Consider the following 19604-nt stretch of genomic DNA (forward strand, 5'->3'; position numbering starts at 1 on the left):
AACATTTTTATATATTAAAGAGTAATTTTGTATCTTTAATCTTCATTTTAACAAAATTTTTTACTTTTTAAGTTACTTATCTTTATTAGTTTTCATTTTTGTGTTTTAAAATTATATTTTTTATTTTACTTTTGATTATATTTTAAAAAAATTTTTTTATTTAAATTTGTTTTTTAAGATTTCCGTCTGTATTATAATTAACTTCTGGCAGTCAAGAGCATATTTAAAAAAAAAACAGATTTTTAAGCTTTTTTTAAGTTTCATCTATAAATTAAAAAAAATTTTTTTTTAATTTTAATTTTTTTTTATTCTGAACTCAACTTATGACCAGAGAGAAACCTGAAAGAGAACATGATGGCCCAAAATCTGTAACCGCAAAATGCTGCCGCGGACTACCGCCCTCTGAAGAAGTTATTGTAACTACACAACAATATCCACTTTTTGCAGTGCTCCTGATGGAAATAAATCGCTGAAATCGTTGGAATCTTTATTAATTTAATAGATTTTAGTTATTTTAGCGATTTCAACTATCTATTTCCATCAGGAGCACCGCAAAAAAGTGGAAAATTTTGTATAGTTAACATTCACTTCTTCAGAGAGCGGTAGTGCGCGGCAGCATTCTGCGGTTACAGATTTTGTCCTCTTTCAGGTTTCTCTCTGCTTATGCGATGTGCTAATACATAACTCAGAATTATTAAAATTCCTTATTGACAATACATCTCATTGGTTAATCGATTTAATTTCTAGATTCAGCCGACATAAAATCAAAGAATATACATACAACAAGAATTTATTTCTAACCAACCAAGAAAACTCATGTGAACGAAAATACTTTTATTTATTAACAATACAATTATTGATAATTATGTGCTGTAAATCAAGCTTGGTCAATAAGAAATTTATAGCCAAAGTTGATAAAAATATAAATTATTATAGAGATATATGCTTACAACCGACCCACTTCAGTGAAACGCACATTCCCTCCGTTTTTCGCCAACCTTCGGTTGGCAGTAGTCGGTTGTAAAAATAGCTCGTTCGGGGCTAGTTTCTTCAACGCCAGTTAGCTTAATCAGCTATTGACTGGCCAATTGTGTTTGCTGTTTAATAGAATCGACTAATTGCAATTGACAGTTAATCACGATTAAGCTTGATCGGCGTTAATGAAACTGACCCTCGATCTTTATTGAATTGCTTTCTAGAGGAAAACTATATTGATGTATTCAAATCAATATATATATATAAAACACTCTAAGATAGTCTAAAATGATACAATTATCAGATTATGAGTAATATGATAAATAATACCACAAAAATCTATAAATGCTCAGATCTAAATATTGATAGCAAATATTAATAACATCGGCTAATATCGTGATTTAAAAAAATTTTCGATAAGTTAACCCCTATGTGTGTACACTAGTATACGTAATGAGAGGCTTAATATCAATTAATATTGTAAAATGTACATTGGTTGATATATGAAATAGAACTTTTAAACATTTCCGATTTTGTCACTTTCTATTCATTAATTAACCGATAGATCATTTGAATTTATATGTATATACACAGGAATTGACATAAACAGATATAGATTTCGTCGTTTCACTATAATAGATATTCTAAAAAAATATATTAATACGTAAAAAAATTAATAATAATCGTATAAAATATTTATATTGATTTATATTGAAATGCTGACTAGTAAACTTTATAATTTAACTCTAAATAATAATGAAAATTATAACGATTAACCAACGTCTGTGCTATTATATTTTTACAAAATATTTCTTACAAATTCATATATAATTTCTATGCAATGTAATAATAATATAATCAGATAAAAGAATAAATATAAAATAAATTAATTAAAAGATTCATTATTATAAATATGAAAAATAAACATGCATTTTAAGCTAATAATCACTATAATTGTCATTCAAATAAAATTTTTTTCTTTTGGAAAGTGATATTAGTATTAGTCATATAACCGCACCAATATAACTGTAGAGTGCGAAAAATGTATGTACAACTTTATGCCGAATAAAAAGATACGCCATGGGCATTGTTAAACTTATTTTTATCTCGCACAATGAAATTACTGATGCATTGCAGTTATTGAAAAGAGCTACCTTATATAATAAGAAAATGGAAATAAAAGCACATGAACTCGTTCGAAACTACAGATTCTGTTAAATGTAAAATACAGTATATTCCTTCTTAATTACGTCATTTTTAACTACTAATTATTTATAACCGAAATAAACAATTCATCATAAAATGCAATTTACTATCGCTGTATCGTATTCTTTCTGAATTTAATGTAATCAATTTATCATCATTGTGTAGTTGTCGGGAAATCCATTATCTTAATTAAACTCTTTAGTAAAAAATATCTGTATGAGAGATATAATTTCATGTACGCAAGCATGCAAGCTTGAAACTATCGGATAACGGGGAATTTAAAATTTCTAATGTAAATATAAATACAATTCTAATTAAAATAAATCATAATTGCGATACATTTATATAACAATAATTTAATTGTTTTAATATATACGCATTTATTATATGTATATAGCACTGTAATAAAATTTTTTATATCTATAATGTATGACACACACACACACATTAATATATTAATTAAAATTTACTAATTATAAAATAATATATAATATCCATGTATATAATATTAATATTATGTTTTATTTAATCATATAAATAAAAATCCTCAACAATTTCTCCTCTCTCCTCTCTCTCCTCTCTTCTCTTCACAGCGCAATGTATCTAAATTTAAAAAAAAATTATCTTTTTGATACATATGACATTTATATTCTGTTCATAATAATAATTTGCACAATAATGAAAATTAATAAAAATTTTTTGAGGAAATTCTTAAGTCATCTATTTCACAGATAAACGTGATTTTTAAACATTTTTCTAATTACCTTTACATATTTAAAAATTTTCACAATTAAAGCATACAGTAACAAAATATCGAAAAAGTACAGTTTTTTCATCTAGTGTCGATTCGTAATAATGCTTACTTTTTATAAAAGTTCTATAGATACTTTGTACATATAAAACAAGCTTATTGTTAGTCTAGATTAAAGGGAACTTTCAACACAATAAGAGACACAGATGACACAGTGTAACACGGTGAATTATTACATCCTTGTTGTTTGTCAATGTTAAGCAAAAACGAAATGATCACTTTGTTATACAGAATGAAAGAACAATATTATGATTTTGGAAATGGGCTAAAAGTTCTTTAATGTAAAGCTTGAAATACAATTAAAAAGCACAGACAATGGGAACAGGGAATAACAGATTTCAACCTATCAAAAATTCTGGTATACATGATTTCTAATAGATTAAAATCTAGAAAAATGTATGTATGAAAATTTGTGCGTACATGTGCGATATATATTGATATAGTAATATGTAATAATCCATAACTCACCGACTAAAAGGCTGCAACAGATTCTTTTCTATGGTTTTTGATATTCAACCTACCGAATGACTGATTTTTATTTACGGATCCATAAGTTAAGAACGAATCGTTCGGTGAGCAGATTGCATTCCGAAACTCATTAAAAAAAAAGTGTTGCAACATTTAGTTTAGGTGAGTGTACAGGCGGTCACAGAAAAGTTACAACATTTTTTTTTCGATGAGTTTTGGAATACAGTTTGCACACCGAGCGATTGATTTTTATTTATGGATCTAACCATTTATGTTTAACTGCTTTACAAGCAAGCTTTACAAACAATATTGCAACCTTTCTGTGATCGGCTATATTAGAATTCTATATTATCAGAGAAGCGCAAATAGATTTTGCTTGCTGGTTGGCTGAGCGGTCACCAATTAAAACTGGGAATCTCGAGCCTGCAGCTGTAACAAAACAGCTTTATGTACTAGAGATTCTAGAGACTAGGTTGAAAGTACTATATTATTTCGCCCAGAGAGAAAGATGTCAAAAGTTTTGTTTCTGATAAAATTTGATCAATTAAAAACATCCTAAGCAGAATAACAAGTCGATAATGTTGAAATAACATTAAAATAAATCGGAAATGATTGAAAAATGACTTTTAAAATCATTTTGACAGAATTTTGGTATCATAATGACTTATTGTTCTGCTTAGGAGTTTTATTTTAATTACAGATAACATTTGTACGCCAGACTAACCGTACGTTATAGTAGTGAAGCTCTGAAACAAACCACCGTGCGCGCATGTTACACTCATGTGAGACATCATGCGTTAAAACTTGTAAAGTCACATAAAACAAATCATGTAAACAGCATGTTGCCAGCGTGACGTTATGTTACATTGCAGCAGCACGTTGACTGTACGATGAATTATATAATATAAATTTTGCATTTTTGAAACAGCGCGCTAAGTGCACGATCTTGTTACGGTGCGCAAAATTATTAATTTAATCATCTTGAAGCTAATTATGAGAACTCATTAAAATCATTATCATCATCATTAACTGCATTTAGTAGACTCAACAGTTGAGTGAGCTGTTATTGGTGTAGTGTTCTTCTAGATCATCCAATTAGACTTTTAGATGTTAAGTCTGTTGACAACCATCTAAAAATTTAATTGGATAATCTAGAAGGACGCAGCCAAAAAAAAAGATAAAAATTTTTTGTTGAGAATTTCTCATCATAGTGCGCCTTTTATCCAGTTCAATGTGGTTTTTCAAATACGAGTAATTAAACTTCGCTGTGTCTCTCTAGTGGCGATATTGCACTGTTTGAAAATTAGACATATTGAATATTTCTGCACGAAACTAGTCACGTGTAAAAACATCGTGCAATTCCAAAGTTATAGCATGCAGTTTTGTTTTAATGCTAGCGTTGTAATATAATTTGAAGTAGTAACTAAAATCTGACGACATAGACTTGCTCGATGATATCTGTACAATATCTAAACTATAAAAAATCACAGCTTGTTTGGCTGTGACTTTTGCACGGCTGGCTATCTGGGAACATTATATAACATTGAATAAGAGATTATCAAATTATGAGATTAGTTTGCACAGAGGATCAGAACAAGAGATCAGTTGCAGGTCCAATATTCTCGATTTTAATTGATGGCCGCTATCAATTATAACCAATCAGCAAGCAAAACCTATTTGGGCTTCTCTGATAATATAGGACTCTAACATACATAAATCAAGCAGTTCTTATGTTACAAAGTAAAATCGAAAATAGGCAGTTTACGACTGACAATGAGAGACATGCTATGCCGAGATAACTATCTTATTTTAACTTATGGCAAAATAATTGATACTATAAAATAAGTTGTATTCCGGTACACATTGGCTGCATTCAGTGCTACCGCGTATGTAGTCAGTGCTACCGCATCACACTATTTTTATTGTTTATTAAATGTAAAACAAGGATAGAACGATGCAACAGCGCTTCCCGAACGCATCGCACTGAAAACCTATCCGAGAGATATCCCAGAAAGTATCATTTAATCCTTGTTTAACATTCGGTGAACAAATAAGGAGAGTAATACTTCTGCGCTAATCGCTGCGTAAACGAATGCAGGGTATAATTCACATACCTGTAATATAGATATACTATGGGCTTTTAGTATGGCAGTCATATCAAAACGCAGCCATAGAATGTGATACAAATATTTCATTCTAGCTTGCAACATCAGTCAACTTGTCGTAAGGTAAAATGATTTACTTTAGGATCTCGTTAAAGAATTTTTTTTTTCAAGTTTCGTAAATAAGACAAAGCGAGACAGATAGTGACAATTGTGTTGAGTATTTCTAGTACATCACCTATTAGATAAATCGGGATTCTTTTTTGGAACACTAAAGCAATTTTTGTCGAGAGTATTTTTATACTTGTTATGTAGTATGTATGTATAGTCATTAAGACCCTTAAAAATGTACGTAGCAATACTATGGATTAACTAAAAGTATACATAACGAACGAAATACGCTACTCTCAAACAGAGAAAGTAATAAGTGGGGAAATATATATGTATATATATATATATATATATATATAGTATATATTGAAACAATATTGAGAAGCGTTAGCAAAACTGCTTAACGGCTTTGCTGAAATTAAAAATTGTTTCACATTTTTTGTAAAAAGTTTATATTATTTTTGTATTTTTTTCGGAACTATATATATATATATATCAAATGAATTTTTTATTCTAACTTCCCTTAAAATTTTTGAACGGATTTAAAAGATATATACTTAACATTAATAAACACTCTAAAATAAATTCATCATAATTCTTCAATAGACACGATTTTGTAGTCGTCATCATAATAATCTAAAAGATGATTTTAGTCTTACAGCCATCTTCTGAATTCAACTTAACCGTATCATCAAGCTTACAGATACTTCAGTTCATTTCCTATAGCGATGTATCGAACCCACTTACATGAACTCATAATGCTTACTTTTGCTTGCCGAGAGCACTGACTTAATAGCTTTCTTCTCCAAGAAATTCGGACATTCCAGCTTGTCTCCAAAATGCAGTTGCACACCTGCCATCCTTGATTATATCTTACCTTACCGGTTGCCACACGAGATATTCTCGTATAATAATGCAAATTTTCGCCACACGCGCATCGCCTTCGTAATGTCGACGAATTACTCGACAAGCTGTGGCCAGTGAAGCTTCTTAGTAAACATAGATTGTTACATCTCTTTATATCAAACGTATAATATGCAACAAATAACATATAATGAAATACCGAAAGAATTGATTTGTACTTGCACAGCTTGCACTAACAATAAGATATTCAGAATAAAAACAGAATATTTCACTGAAATGAAATACAGGATAAGTATTCAGTAAATATTGAATAAATATTACGTAAATATTATATTAATTGACAGCAATTTATAGAAAAAGCTGTACAGGTAAACATTATGCAGTTATAATAACATCGTGATGTTATTTCAGCAACAAAAATCTAAATAAAATCATGAAATTCTAAATAAAATCATGAAATTCTAAAAAAAAATTTGAAAGAATCAGTCATTTTTAATATTAATTTTTTCTTGAAAATTCTGAAGGCACAACAAAGCATAATAAATATATGTATGTTTACAGAAAAAAAGCTGAAATTGAGCTTATTTATAGGCAGATAATTGAATGAGTAAATAAGTATGTTTTATAATTCTACTCGCGCATCTCGCATAATCCAACATGAAAACGAGTAAAATTACATTTAGTTAAAAGTTAGTTCACCCCGTTAATGAGCTTACTGTCTTTGGTGCCTGAGGGCTTACGGTATTTATCTGGTTTGTCTATGTTATAATGAACTTCCTGTATAGGTATATCAGTAAAATACGCACCAGAGCGCTTGCTACGTGCTTGATAATGCCTGTTATGTATAACATGATCATGCGGTGTACTCTTGTGTTCATTAGCGAAACGTGGCAGAGAAAATTCATTTTTCGCAACATATAGTGTCCGCTTGTTGGTGGTCGCTGAAATGAGTTTTTACACTGCACCAGCTTTGAGCTAGCAAATAACGAAAGCTATGCGAACTCTATGATACACATGTTATGATAATATAATAACAGCCAAGCTTTATCAAGTCTTGAGATTTATACACTTACAATGCGAGTATGTTACACAGAAAGTGTAACTAACGGCATAGTTTTGACAAGTTTATTTTTTGATGACAAAATTTATTAAAATTAACCAAAGCGCAATTGCATTTGTTAAATTTAATAAATTTTATCATCAAACAACTTGGAGATAAATTAAAATAGTCAAATTTTTTAAAAAAAAAAAGGTCATTAATCGCAGATGAATCTTTTGATAAATAAAGATAGATTTTACTTATCTATTAGTTCATATAGAAGTTAGATATTCGCTATAGAAAATCAACTAATAGCGTTTTTTATTGGCAGGACTGGTGCGCACTCAGTGCACATTAAAAAGCTGTTGTACATTAACTTAATCTGAATGTATAAAAGTGAGATATCTCAATTATTAAAATACCCAATGTATAATATTTTATCAAATATCACAATAAAATGTATTAAGAATTTTGCTATTTAATTCGTTTCTATATTTTTATTAAACATACATCTTTACGTCGATTTGTGTACAACGGCTTTAAAGTGCACTGAATCCGCATTAGCACTGCCAGTAAAAAACGCTACAGAGTGATCCGTCAAATAATTATTTTTTTAATTTACAATTGCATTGGTTATACTTCAAATTACATTGCTTGTTCATAACACGGTAACGATTAACAATAAATACGAGTATATGCACGTCTTTAATGTGTGTAAAAAAAAAACTAATTATAAATAACTCAAGTAAAACATATATTTATATTCTTTCACTTTAAGTTTCGGAGTTTAAGTTCTAAATTTTGAAGAAGATAAAAATTCGCTAGCTAGAAAAAAGCTGATCAAATATTCTTAAGAATAACATTTTTTCATATCATGGTTTTCATATTATAGTTTTTTTCGTTTGTAAAATACAATAATGGATCTTCAATCAGATAAATCTCCATCAAATAAATTTCGGACGTAAGATGCGCGCAAGCATGGCTGAATGAAGCTCACAGTGTTGCTCCAGGAATGTAAAAATCTCCTTTTCTTCATGCGCTCCGCATCAATTCCATTCAGAGTTTGTAACACGAAATTGGTTTCGCTGACAAGCGCTCCAAACTAAAAGCGGTCGACGGTACCCGAAAATTACATTTTATCCGGTCAAAGCAAACTTCCTCAACAATTCCCGTGGCAGTGGATGAAGGAGGAGAGAAAGAGGGCGCGAAACCGCACGAACTCAAAGTGCCACCGACCGGAAGATAAAAGAACACGACACGGGATAGGATCGCGATGTCGTTTTGTACAATGCGAAAGATGAAGAGAGAGGGAAAAGGAGAACGGACACCAAGAAGAGGAAAGTATAAGAAGTCACGCGTGCATCACGCGTCAGCTCCTTCGTCGGAATTGCGAAGTTCTCTGCGGGGGAAAACTCATCCGAAACTATTTGCTCCGGGTACGCCCGCGGAAAGTATACATCTAAGAAGCTACATCTTTTTATATTGCCGAGTTCCGTGCAGGATTACCCTCCTTTTATTACTACGGATCAAAGAGAAGGTGGACGATCGTCTTACTTCCTACTTACTTACCTCCCAAGAAGGATCGCCATGAACGTAACGACCTGTAACAAAAAGAATGCGGCATCATTACAAAGCGAAATGTCAATCGTAGAATTCGCGACCTCGGAGCAAAGGGGAGGAGAGAAAGATTAATAGGACGTTCGTTCTAAAGGCGTATAATCGGTACCTGCTCGTAATTCAAATTTGCGAGTACTAACTAAGAGTAGATTTACTTTGTTATGCAATGTGAACGAATTGACCAGTTTTTATTTCCATTGAGATGAATCTAAAATTCTATTTCCTAATTTTCTATAATGAATCTCTCTTGTGTATCTTCTTGAAAGATTGAGATCTCGAAGGTTTGAATAAATTACTTTCTTTGCTAATAAGAAACAAATGCCTCATGCGACTGTCTTGAACAAAATATATTGCATAAAGAAAATCACGTGAGTTTCCTTAAATGAACTAGTTTTTTTATTATAGGAATTCTAAGACGGACAAGCCGCAAATACGCTTTTGCGCGATTCGACTACTTGATCGCCAGCAAATAAATTATGCGGCGTTTTATTTGCGTCTTCACGGAACGTACAGACAGACGTGGCTGCGAATGGCGTCGCAAAAGCCGGATGCGCCGCGAAAAGGAGTGCATCCTCTGCTCTCAGAACGCACGTATGGACGGTTTTAACTCATTTCGCTGCCGTCTGCACGGTTTGCATACGCGCGCTCATTTAAATGAGATCGCGAAAGGGAACGATTTACGTATCTGGATGCACACGCGAAAGATATGTTACTCCAAGATCGGCTCGAGATATTTCAATGTTTCACAGAGACAAGAAAGTTAGTTTTAGATCTAATTGTTAGTAAACAAGTATGCATGAAGTATCCGTTATAAATTTAATGATATATGCTTAAGTTAAGTATATTTTATACATATTTTCAAGATGATAACAAAATTATTAAAAAATTACAGATTATTCTAAATCACGTTTAAAAATAATACGACAAATTTGGTGACGGTTTATTATCTGGATCATAAGTTATTTTAACAAATAATAATATTTTTTAAATATGTGCTCTAATAAAAATATATGGAAATGTGTTATAAAATAAATGATAAAAATAAAATTTTTTTATATAAGTACATTATCAAGATTATTTAGGTAGCGTTACATTGCGATGCATGAAGTAAATGCACAAAGTTTAGAAAATAAAACAAAATAATTATTTATTCTATATCTTTGTAACTAATCAATGCATCGCAATGAAACTTTGCATAAATTATTTTGAGTATTTAAAGTATTTATAAAAATGAAAAATGTAAATTTTTGTATCCCTTAAGGCACTTCTCTCTTGGAGTAAATAGTCATATTCATCTCTAAGTTGTTTAAAATTGCAAAATTATACTATTTAACTATACAAAATATATTTTTAATTTATGCTTTACCATTTCCAAGCAATTTCGATTTATCGAAAGATATATTTATAAATATATTTTAAATATATCATAAATCGAAGATATATTTTGTGTAGTTAAATAGCGTATACTTTTGCAATGCTAAACGATTTAGGGATGAATATGACTGTATGCTCCAAAAGGGAAGTACCTTAAGAGATGCAGCGCAAAAATTAAAACTATGTGAATATGAAAGCGCATAAATAGCGCATAAATCCTGTGTATTTAATTTTCCAAATCGGTTGTTATTAACAGAAGGAACAGGGGCTGACTGAGAGCCTACTCAGCCTCCACACAAAAAAATTTTTTTTAGCTTAAACGAAGTAAGCGCAAAAATTTTTTTTGCAGATTTTGAGAGCGCATAAATAGCGCATTATTATATAATTGATTCATTAAGATTTGGTTAAGTGGGGGGAGCCAGCTAGGCAGACGTGTGTTGCCTGCGCCTATCTGATTTCGATGTATCTACATTCCGCATCCATTTATACGCAGCAATTTCACGATGATATGGTCAAGGCATTTATAAGCAAACTCGTTACGACTGCAATGTGCATGTGTTAGAAAGTGCGATTATGTTAAATTCCGCGGCAATCACCTTCTTATACTCGATTCTATTATACCAATGTATATTAACTTTAATCTCGGTTCAATTTACTCTTCATCTTTTCCTAATATTTAGAAGTGAAAAAAGATGAGGAGTTAGTTGAACCGAGATTAAAGTTAATCCACATTGCTGGAAACAGGCATTAATCTGTGAATTGAAAGCGATGTAAACTGGAAAAGGATAACTCTCTGCGCAATGAATACGCCAAACTTGTATTTTTTTTATCGAATAGATATTTATAATAAAGTGTTCTCTCTATAATAAGAGATAGCTCGTAATGAATCGAAAACAATTCAAGCTGTTGAGAAATAGAATATGTATAGAATGCAATTCTGGACTTTTAGCTTATAACACACAAAATTATATAACTCAATAGCTTATAATATTAGTTGTGTAACAACGTTTTATGTAACAACAAAATACTAAGTCCATTACATTATTAATGTAAAATCTTTAATAAAATAGAATGAATTTGTAAATTATATTTGCTCTTAATATTGATAATAATATTAAAATAATTCTGCTTTCTCTATAAATTCTTTGGGGAGAGAAACTCATTCATCAAAGAATGACATTTCAGTCTTTTGGAATAAAATTTACTTCAAAGAATTTGAAGAATTTTATGTATATTGTTTTTATATATCATTCTGAATCCAATAATAAACTCAAAATAAAAACGTAAGTATTGAATAATATAATATAGTCCAATATTTCGAGTATAACAAGAAGTATATCGAGACGTGTCTATTATAGTTAGTGATAATCAATACACCTGGAAACAACTATTGTCAATTATAGGATATAACTTTACCAATAAATGAATTTAATTCATCAAACATAATGGTATTACTGATATAGTTCTCGATTTTCTCGACTAAATATTAATTGATAATATTCATTTGCCTTCAATGGTATTAATGTTAAAAACAGCACTTACAATTAGACTAACACGATCTGTGGATTATGTATTATCAATTTCTCATATTGATACAATTATTTAATACTAACAATAAAATCCAATAAGATGTAGCTTTTTTTAAGTAATTATTTTCAAAGCGTCAAAATGTATTCAAAGTAGTTACATCTCAAAGTAGTTGAGGTAGTTAAATCTTGTACGTGATACGGAAAAGCTGTCTAAATATACTGCAGACACTCCAATTTCAGAAGCGACGCAAATGCACTGTCGCTCTTAACATGAGTGCCGTATCTGCTCGACTAATTGCGTCAAAAGGAACGAAAGTGCACGACATTAAGCACACAGCCGCCGTTCTCGCTTCTCAATGAACGCGACTATCTTCTCCTCGCCTTTACGGCCCCATGTTTCTCTTCTTCGAGGAAGTTGGGTCGGAGGAAGCGGACAGCTCTCGAAGACATGTACCACGCGACAACTGGATTTCCACTGAACTCCTATATTTAGTCGAAACGAGCTGCGGTACTTTTTACGTGTCAAGCAACCTCGACATCGTGCGGTATTCGACGCTCCAAAGCGAAGACACTAATTTAGAGGCGTGTCGACATTTAGAATGCATCGAACGGGTCCAGCAATGTCATCATTAGAGCGAAGAGAATAGGCAGCATCTTTCAATCTTCATTAAGCTGCTTTCACATCAGCTTTTGTCTGCACAAAAAACCTTTCCAGCTATATATAAGATTATACGTTTCCCCGAAAAAATTTTCAGTGATAAGAATAGCAAACTTGAATTAATGTAATATAAAAAGTATTAATTATAGCATAAGAAGTATTAATAAAGAACAATTTTTCAACTGTATTCTTTGTTAACATATTATTTATGCCATAAAATGTTACAAACTTTCTTTTTGTTCTTTTTTCTAAGGAGTATTTTTAGTTGAAATTATTTTTTCTCTAATGATATAATTATAGAAAATACTAAGATCAATACTCTTCTCTCACAAAAAAATTTTATATATTTATTAAAAAACCAATCCACTTCATGTCCTTGTTAAAATTTTGTATTGAATTTTTAACATCAGAATGTTGATTTAACATAATGTAATTATATATGTTAATAGAATATTTTTCAATTGTTAAATTGATATTTAATATTTCTTAGTGTAAAAATAATAAAATAGTTTATAAGTAAATAAACAAATGGCATAAAAATAATGAATTAAAAAATGTAAATTTAGATAAACGAGTAAAATACATTATATTTTTTCAGTAAAATTAACATTTATGATATGTTAAATTAACATATCACAAATGTTAATTTCACTGAAAAAACATGCTTCCACAATTTGCTTGCAAATTATGTCAGTGTTACATTTTTGTCTAAATTTTTTTACACAATGTTTGTGTCACTCTCTAACATATATATTTATCTTGTATAAAATAAATACAAAAATTTGAGTAGACACGTAAAACGTATTAACAATTTTCAACAACTAAATTCTTTGTTAACATATAATTTATGCCATAAAATGTTCCAAACTGACAGTTCTGCTTTCTAAATAATTTATATTTTTAGTTAAAAATATTTTTTCTCTAATGGTATAATTATAGAAAATACCAACTATATTTTTTTATTATTTATTCATTTAAATTATTTGTAAAACAAATTAGACGATCAAGGTGACTATTATTCTAAGAAAAAAATTAATTTTTCGTCAAAATTTTCGGAAAATCACACATTAATGGAAAGGCTCACGAGAACTCTGATGTGAAGGTAGCTTTATGGGTTCAGTATATTGGAAAGACGAGTGCGACAGGAGTCGCTGTGGTGTCTCTTGTTGTGTCTCCGCCTGACACCATGCGAGATACGGTGCTTATGTTAATGCGAGGGACACATCGTGTACGACGAGAAGGACTGACACACAATGCCGGCGATAGCACCGCGAATCCGCCGGCCATTAATAACGAGCGGTACGAACTGAATGAATCACAGTTACGTTCTAATGTAAATATTCAACACAACTTAGCCTTCGCGTTTTGTTGCGTGTCAATTGTTTGCGCGAATAAATATCTGTTAGCGCGGAAAAGGAGAAATATTTTTCTCTTTCATATACATCTCCAAATGAATACTCAAGATTTCTCTAATAAGAGTTAAGTTTCTGCATGGCGGGGGAAAATCAAATCTGATTCTAATCGCGAAATGTCATTATACGTTGTTAATGGAAAGCTTCCTCTTGGAGTAAACAGTATCGGTATCAAACAGGGAATCGATATCTGTGATAGGACAACCGACAGCGTTGATGAAACATTACTCCAGATTACATCTGGATTATACCTCGAAACAATAATTATCAGCGAATTTACATCCCTATGGTTTTTCTAGAAGAACCTATTAACTCTGTCAAAAGTTCCTCGATATAATTGATATAATAAATATACGTAAAAACAATAAATGAATTTAATTATAAAAATATAAAATAGAAAAATTAATTTAATTATAATTTATTAAAAACACTGGCTATTTGTAATATTATTGAATAATATCGTTGATCTATTTTAAGTTTAAAATATTAAATTGCAGCGAGATTAGTTTTAAGTTCTTTCAGTTCTTTAAGATTTTTTTCAGATTCTCGGAATTCTAGAACAGATCTCGATTTAGAGTTACACCTACAAACAGAGCAAAATTACTTCCCGGCAAAATAATTTCCGCGTCTCTCACGCTCTGCAAGCCAGCGACGCTAAATACGAAATGAGACTTCAACGGGAATGATTCAACAACCTTATTACCACATAATATCTTGCTTTCCAAGACTCACGCGTTAACTCGGAATTGCAAGCGCACATAATGCACTCTCTACCGCCTTCGCCTTTCTCCCTCCCTCATTCTCTCTCACTCTCTCTTTCTCTGCGACGAGAAGACGCAAATTCGGTATGCAATCTACTACGTTATAGTATTATCGTACGCTTCAACTTGCTTTGCGCTATAATTATCGTCTTACAGGCGCAATAATTTAAACGACGCGTCTCTGCGCGTTCGCGCGCGGCGAACTTGATATTCTTTCTGCTTACCGATGCTCCTTGTTTAAAGAGTTTTCTTCGTGTCTCAAAGGTGCGTGGGAATCTGCACAAGGGGAAAATCTTCCGGCATATCATGGATTTCCGACGATATATTTATATTTCGTATACGTTTGCGGCGTGGGTAAGTTGCAGCAGAAAGATAGATGCAACTTCTGACCGCAAACAAACTTTGTAAAGAACTGTGGCAAACTACTAGTTCAGTGTATGTCGCAGCGACTGCATTCATTAAATTCATTGTGAATCAATTATTAATTCTAGCATCCGTAGTGTACAAGAACCGTAACAGAATGTATTCTGTAATTTTCCGAGTTTTATAATATAAAGTAAATTTAATACACATTTCAACATAAAATTTTGAGAAATATAAGTCATCAATAATATCAATAATATCATCAAATATATAAAAATTTTTGAATGTGAAAGCAAATATCGCACTTTGCAAACATGAACAAAACAAAGCTTATTTCAGAATTAATTGTTACAGAATATTTATTTTTATAATGATTTTATTTAATTGATTACAATGAAAATATATTAGACAACCGCTCGTATAACATTCAAACAATAAAATAAGAGGCTTCTACCAGGTCATTATAATAACAAGATGTTTGTGAGCTTAACAAGATGTAAACATTAATTCTATATTATACTTTTTCTATCGTTTCATATTCTATCATTTGATTGTAGGTGAATTGATCCGATTAATACTTTTGTACACCGTCACCGAAATTAATTTATAAGTTTTAATATGTACGTTTAATTGTTTTGTTAAGGATTGTTATTTATTTTATTTTAAGACATGGCTGAAGAGGACCAAGTACGGTCGAAACGTTCCCTGAAATAATAGAAAAAGTATAATAAAGAATTAATATTTACATCTTGTAAAGCTCGTTATTATAATGGCCTGGTGGAAGCCTCTTATTTTATTGTTTGATTTTATTTAATACCGTCATCTATAAATAATTGTATCAAATTATAATCTCTATTAAAAAAATAATTACCAATTTACAGTGCACAATGTATAGTTACGCTTGTTTTCCAATAGGAAGATATATACAATACATCTTTCCTACTGATATATATTTGCTGTTTATAATTTAATTTCGGTCCGCAACGTTCTAAGCCATCGAAACTGTTGCCAACACGACTTTGCGTCTATCCTACCGAACTAGCCGGATGTCAGAACGTCGAGCAACTCATGAATTTGCATGGACCAAGCCAAATATAATCTTAGTATACACAGATGGTCCTCTTCCTGTCTTTCTCACGCGCGCACGCACTCTCTCTCTCTCCCTCTCTCTCTCTCTCTCTCTCCTTCTCTCCTTCTCCTCTCTCTACCTATTTCATTCTGTAGGTAGGTGTTTTCACTCGAAGGACTCGGCTCATTCTCACCGCTCATACTGTACTGTCGTGGATAGGAAGTGCAGATTGCCCTGTTTAATTACTGGTTAGGGATGGATGGGAAGCTTCGAGGGCAATCAGCCTGTTTGTATTTGCTTGCAGGTTTATGTCGGTTTACTCGTAACCTGCGCCATCCGATTTCTACGAGACAGCTCAATCCACGGAACATCGCATTCTGCGACGATTTGTGGTTTCTATCTTTGTGTGTCGTGACGCGAAATAAAGAGATTAACGTAATCGCGAAAATAGATAGCAATGTAATTTACGGAAATACATATTCATTAAATGAATTATACATTCATAAATCTGTGTCGAGGAAAAAGATAATTTAAATAATATCAATATTTAAATGAAATTTGTGCAAATAATAATTATATCCTAATTAAAATCGTCAGATAAAAAGAATTAATAATGTCGGTTGTAATTTTGCAGTAAACGTTCGTTAAAAGTATACAAAGCTTCGAAAGATGTCTTGGCTTAAAAGTTCGTAGACATAGTGTATGTTATGTATAGGTTTGCAACCTGGACGTCGTTTTATTATAATGTTGTACAAGAAGCTCAAAAGTTCAGCACATCATCTCACACTTTTTTTCAAGAATCTCCATTTTGCAAAGTTCGCGAAGTCCCTATCAAACTTGGAAGTTTGTTTACCGAGGGCGAGCTATCTGAACTAAGACGCCCGTACGCATTTCCAGATAGTTGATGGTAAGTTTAATGGAGATTCTATAATTACTACCTTAGCATGGCACTAAATTATGTACGATTATCTAGATTGTAGGTACATGTTTGCCAAAGTGCATGTCTAGTTGCTGTTACAGTTTGGCACAGTATAACTCTCTTGTTACACTTCAATGAAGTTAATGCCATTCGTCGATGCAAGCTGCTTGGCAAGCTAAGGCGATTGTCGGACTGATCCAATCGATTATGTACAGTTCATAATTTTATTAAATAAGAAACGTAATGGCATTACGCTAATATTAAAATTTTTCTGTCGCGATCGCGGCATACATGAAAATCAATAATATAGAAGAACAAGTTTTCATCACGATAGTAAAGCACTATCTCTAATGAAATTTTAAAATTATTTTTCACTGATATCAGCAAACATATAAAACTGTCACGGACCATTAATAGATTGAATATGATTGAAAAAGATTCGTTACAAAAGATTTAAATTACATAAAAAAAATGGGTGACAGTAAAATTTGATAGCACAAATCTGCTATTGACATATGAATAAAATCGGTATCTAATCTATATCTAATCGTATAACTTTGGAATTCAGTCCAATCTCATATTCCGCTTTTCACAGCGCAAAACTAATATTTGCTCGCGATGCGTCGGACGTGTTAGTTTCTAGAGGGTATTTAGACCACTACCGTTTTTTTTTTTAAAACATCGCATTGCTATCCTAACACGTAGATACGTGAATACGTCCGTTTTTCCCTTTCACGGACGAAACAGACGCAGTGCCCAGGTTCTACATTAGCCGGAAGCCAGACGTTCGCTTTGCATGTACCGTAAATGAGTTTTGCGTATTTGTTGCATACGCGAGAAAGCGCGCGGAACTATTTACACGCCGGCTTACAAAGTGAGTTCCCACCGACTTTCATTCACTATTTTAGCGTACGAAGCACGCGAAAGGTTCGCATGCGAGCGGCGTTTTCCCGACAACAATCGTTTCTCGCGAGAAGTCCCGACATCGCTGTCCGCAATTGTATTCTTTGCTGTCATCACGAGATGTCTAGTTTTCTTTATACCTTTAGTTGTCTGAAAGTTTCGGTTTATAATAAAAAAATTATACAAAGTGAATATATGAAAGAATACAAGTTTTACACAGAATGTATGCACAAAATATGTAAAGATATACTCTTTGATCTGGGCATAAATACTTTTTATCAAAGAATGTATATTGGAAACTAAAATATTGTTTAATCAGTTTTTAATAGTAAATTATTATTTACGAAAAATTTAATTAGAAAGAATTACTAGTGTCAACTTATATTTTTCATTATTAGTAGCTGAATTATCAAGCTTTAAAATATATTAAGCTTATTGAGAATATAAATTAAAAAACAAACATTCGTTTCTCCTCTTTACAATCGAGATATTTTATGACTCCAATAAAAATAATTATATTTATATTATCCATATCCATCACTTCTAAAAAAAGATATATCAAGAATCTCTTTCTGTCTCATTGCATGAACCGAAGCGCATGTCCAAACCAAAGGTTCGTGTTCGTGTTTCAACGTTATCAATCAGACTGAGCGTAAAACGAAAACGACAACGGCTCTGTTTCTTCGATGTTCTCCTTTTACATTTTTCGCGCGCGGTAGGCTTCGTCTTAATTGGCGCAGTCGTGCCACCGACGTGAACTTATTCGATTCACGTTGCATCTCCGATACCTTTAATGAAGTAAATTTGCATTCATACGCGACGCGAGTGAGCAAATACGGCGATACAATAAAACTGATGTCGCGTCCCTTGCCACGTAAGGTGAATGCGTTTGCTCAGCGGGCTTTCTGTTGGTGACTTCGGAGTCGCATATAATGATTCAAACGCAGCTTCGTATTGCAAAGGACGAATTCTGAACGCTAGAGGGATCTGTATGAGATGTGCATACAGGAAATTAGGGATTCCAAATTCTGCAATTTAATACGTCATGTCGAATAGAATTTGAATTGTATCAGAATAATTAGAATTTTAACATTTTAGTAGTCAAAATAAGATGGAGACTAAACAAGAAGTAAGAACTGTTAAATACTAAAACATAAAAATATCTTTTATAAGTAATAATAGCTCTTTTACAAGTTGATACAAATCTTTGATAGATAATGAAGGCTTTAAAAAATGTTGTTTGCAATTGGCAACATGTACAATTCCACTTATCAAATTTTAAAACGTAATTACAGTTAGAACAATACAATTTGTGTAACTTTCAAAATATGTTCGCAAAATATGTTTGCATAGTTGCAACTGTGCGACAGTTCGACATAAATATATCTCGACGAAGGAAGATAATGTGACAAGCTCTTTCTAG

At 31.8% G+C, this 19604-nt stretch overlaps 1 long non-coding RNA gene across 1 annotated transcript in view; it reads right to left on the reverse strand.

Moving 5' to 3' along the window:
• Window positions 1-9145: 9145 nt before the first annotated feature.
• The window catches only part of LOC108751224, a 33330-nt gene continuing 22871 nt past the window's right edge, over window positions 9146-19604 (reverse strand). Inside the window, exon 3 of the long non-coding RNA XR_001939471.1 lies at window positions 9146-9177. This is a non-coding gene — a long non-coding RNA (uncharacterized LOC108751224). The remainder of the gene's footprint in view (window positions 9178-19604) is intronic.

The sequence above is a fragment of the Trachymyrmex septentrionalis genome, unplaced genomic scaffold (genome assembly GCF_001594115.1).
Source record: "Trachymyrmex septentrionalis isolate Tsep2-gDNA-1 unplaced genomic scaffold, Tsep1.0 scaffold42, whole genome shotgun sequence".
Taxonomy (NCBI): domain Eukaryota; kingdom Metazoa; phylum Arthropoda; class Insecta; order Hymenoptera; family Formicidae; genus Trachymyrmex; species Trachymyrmex septentrionalis.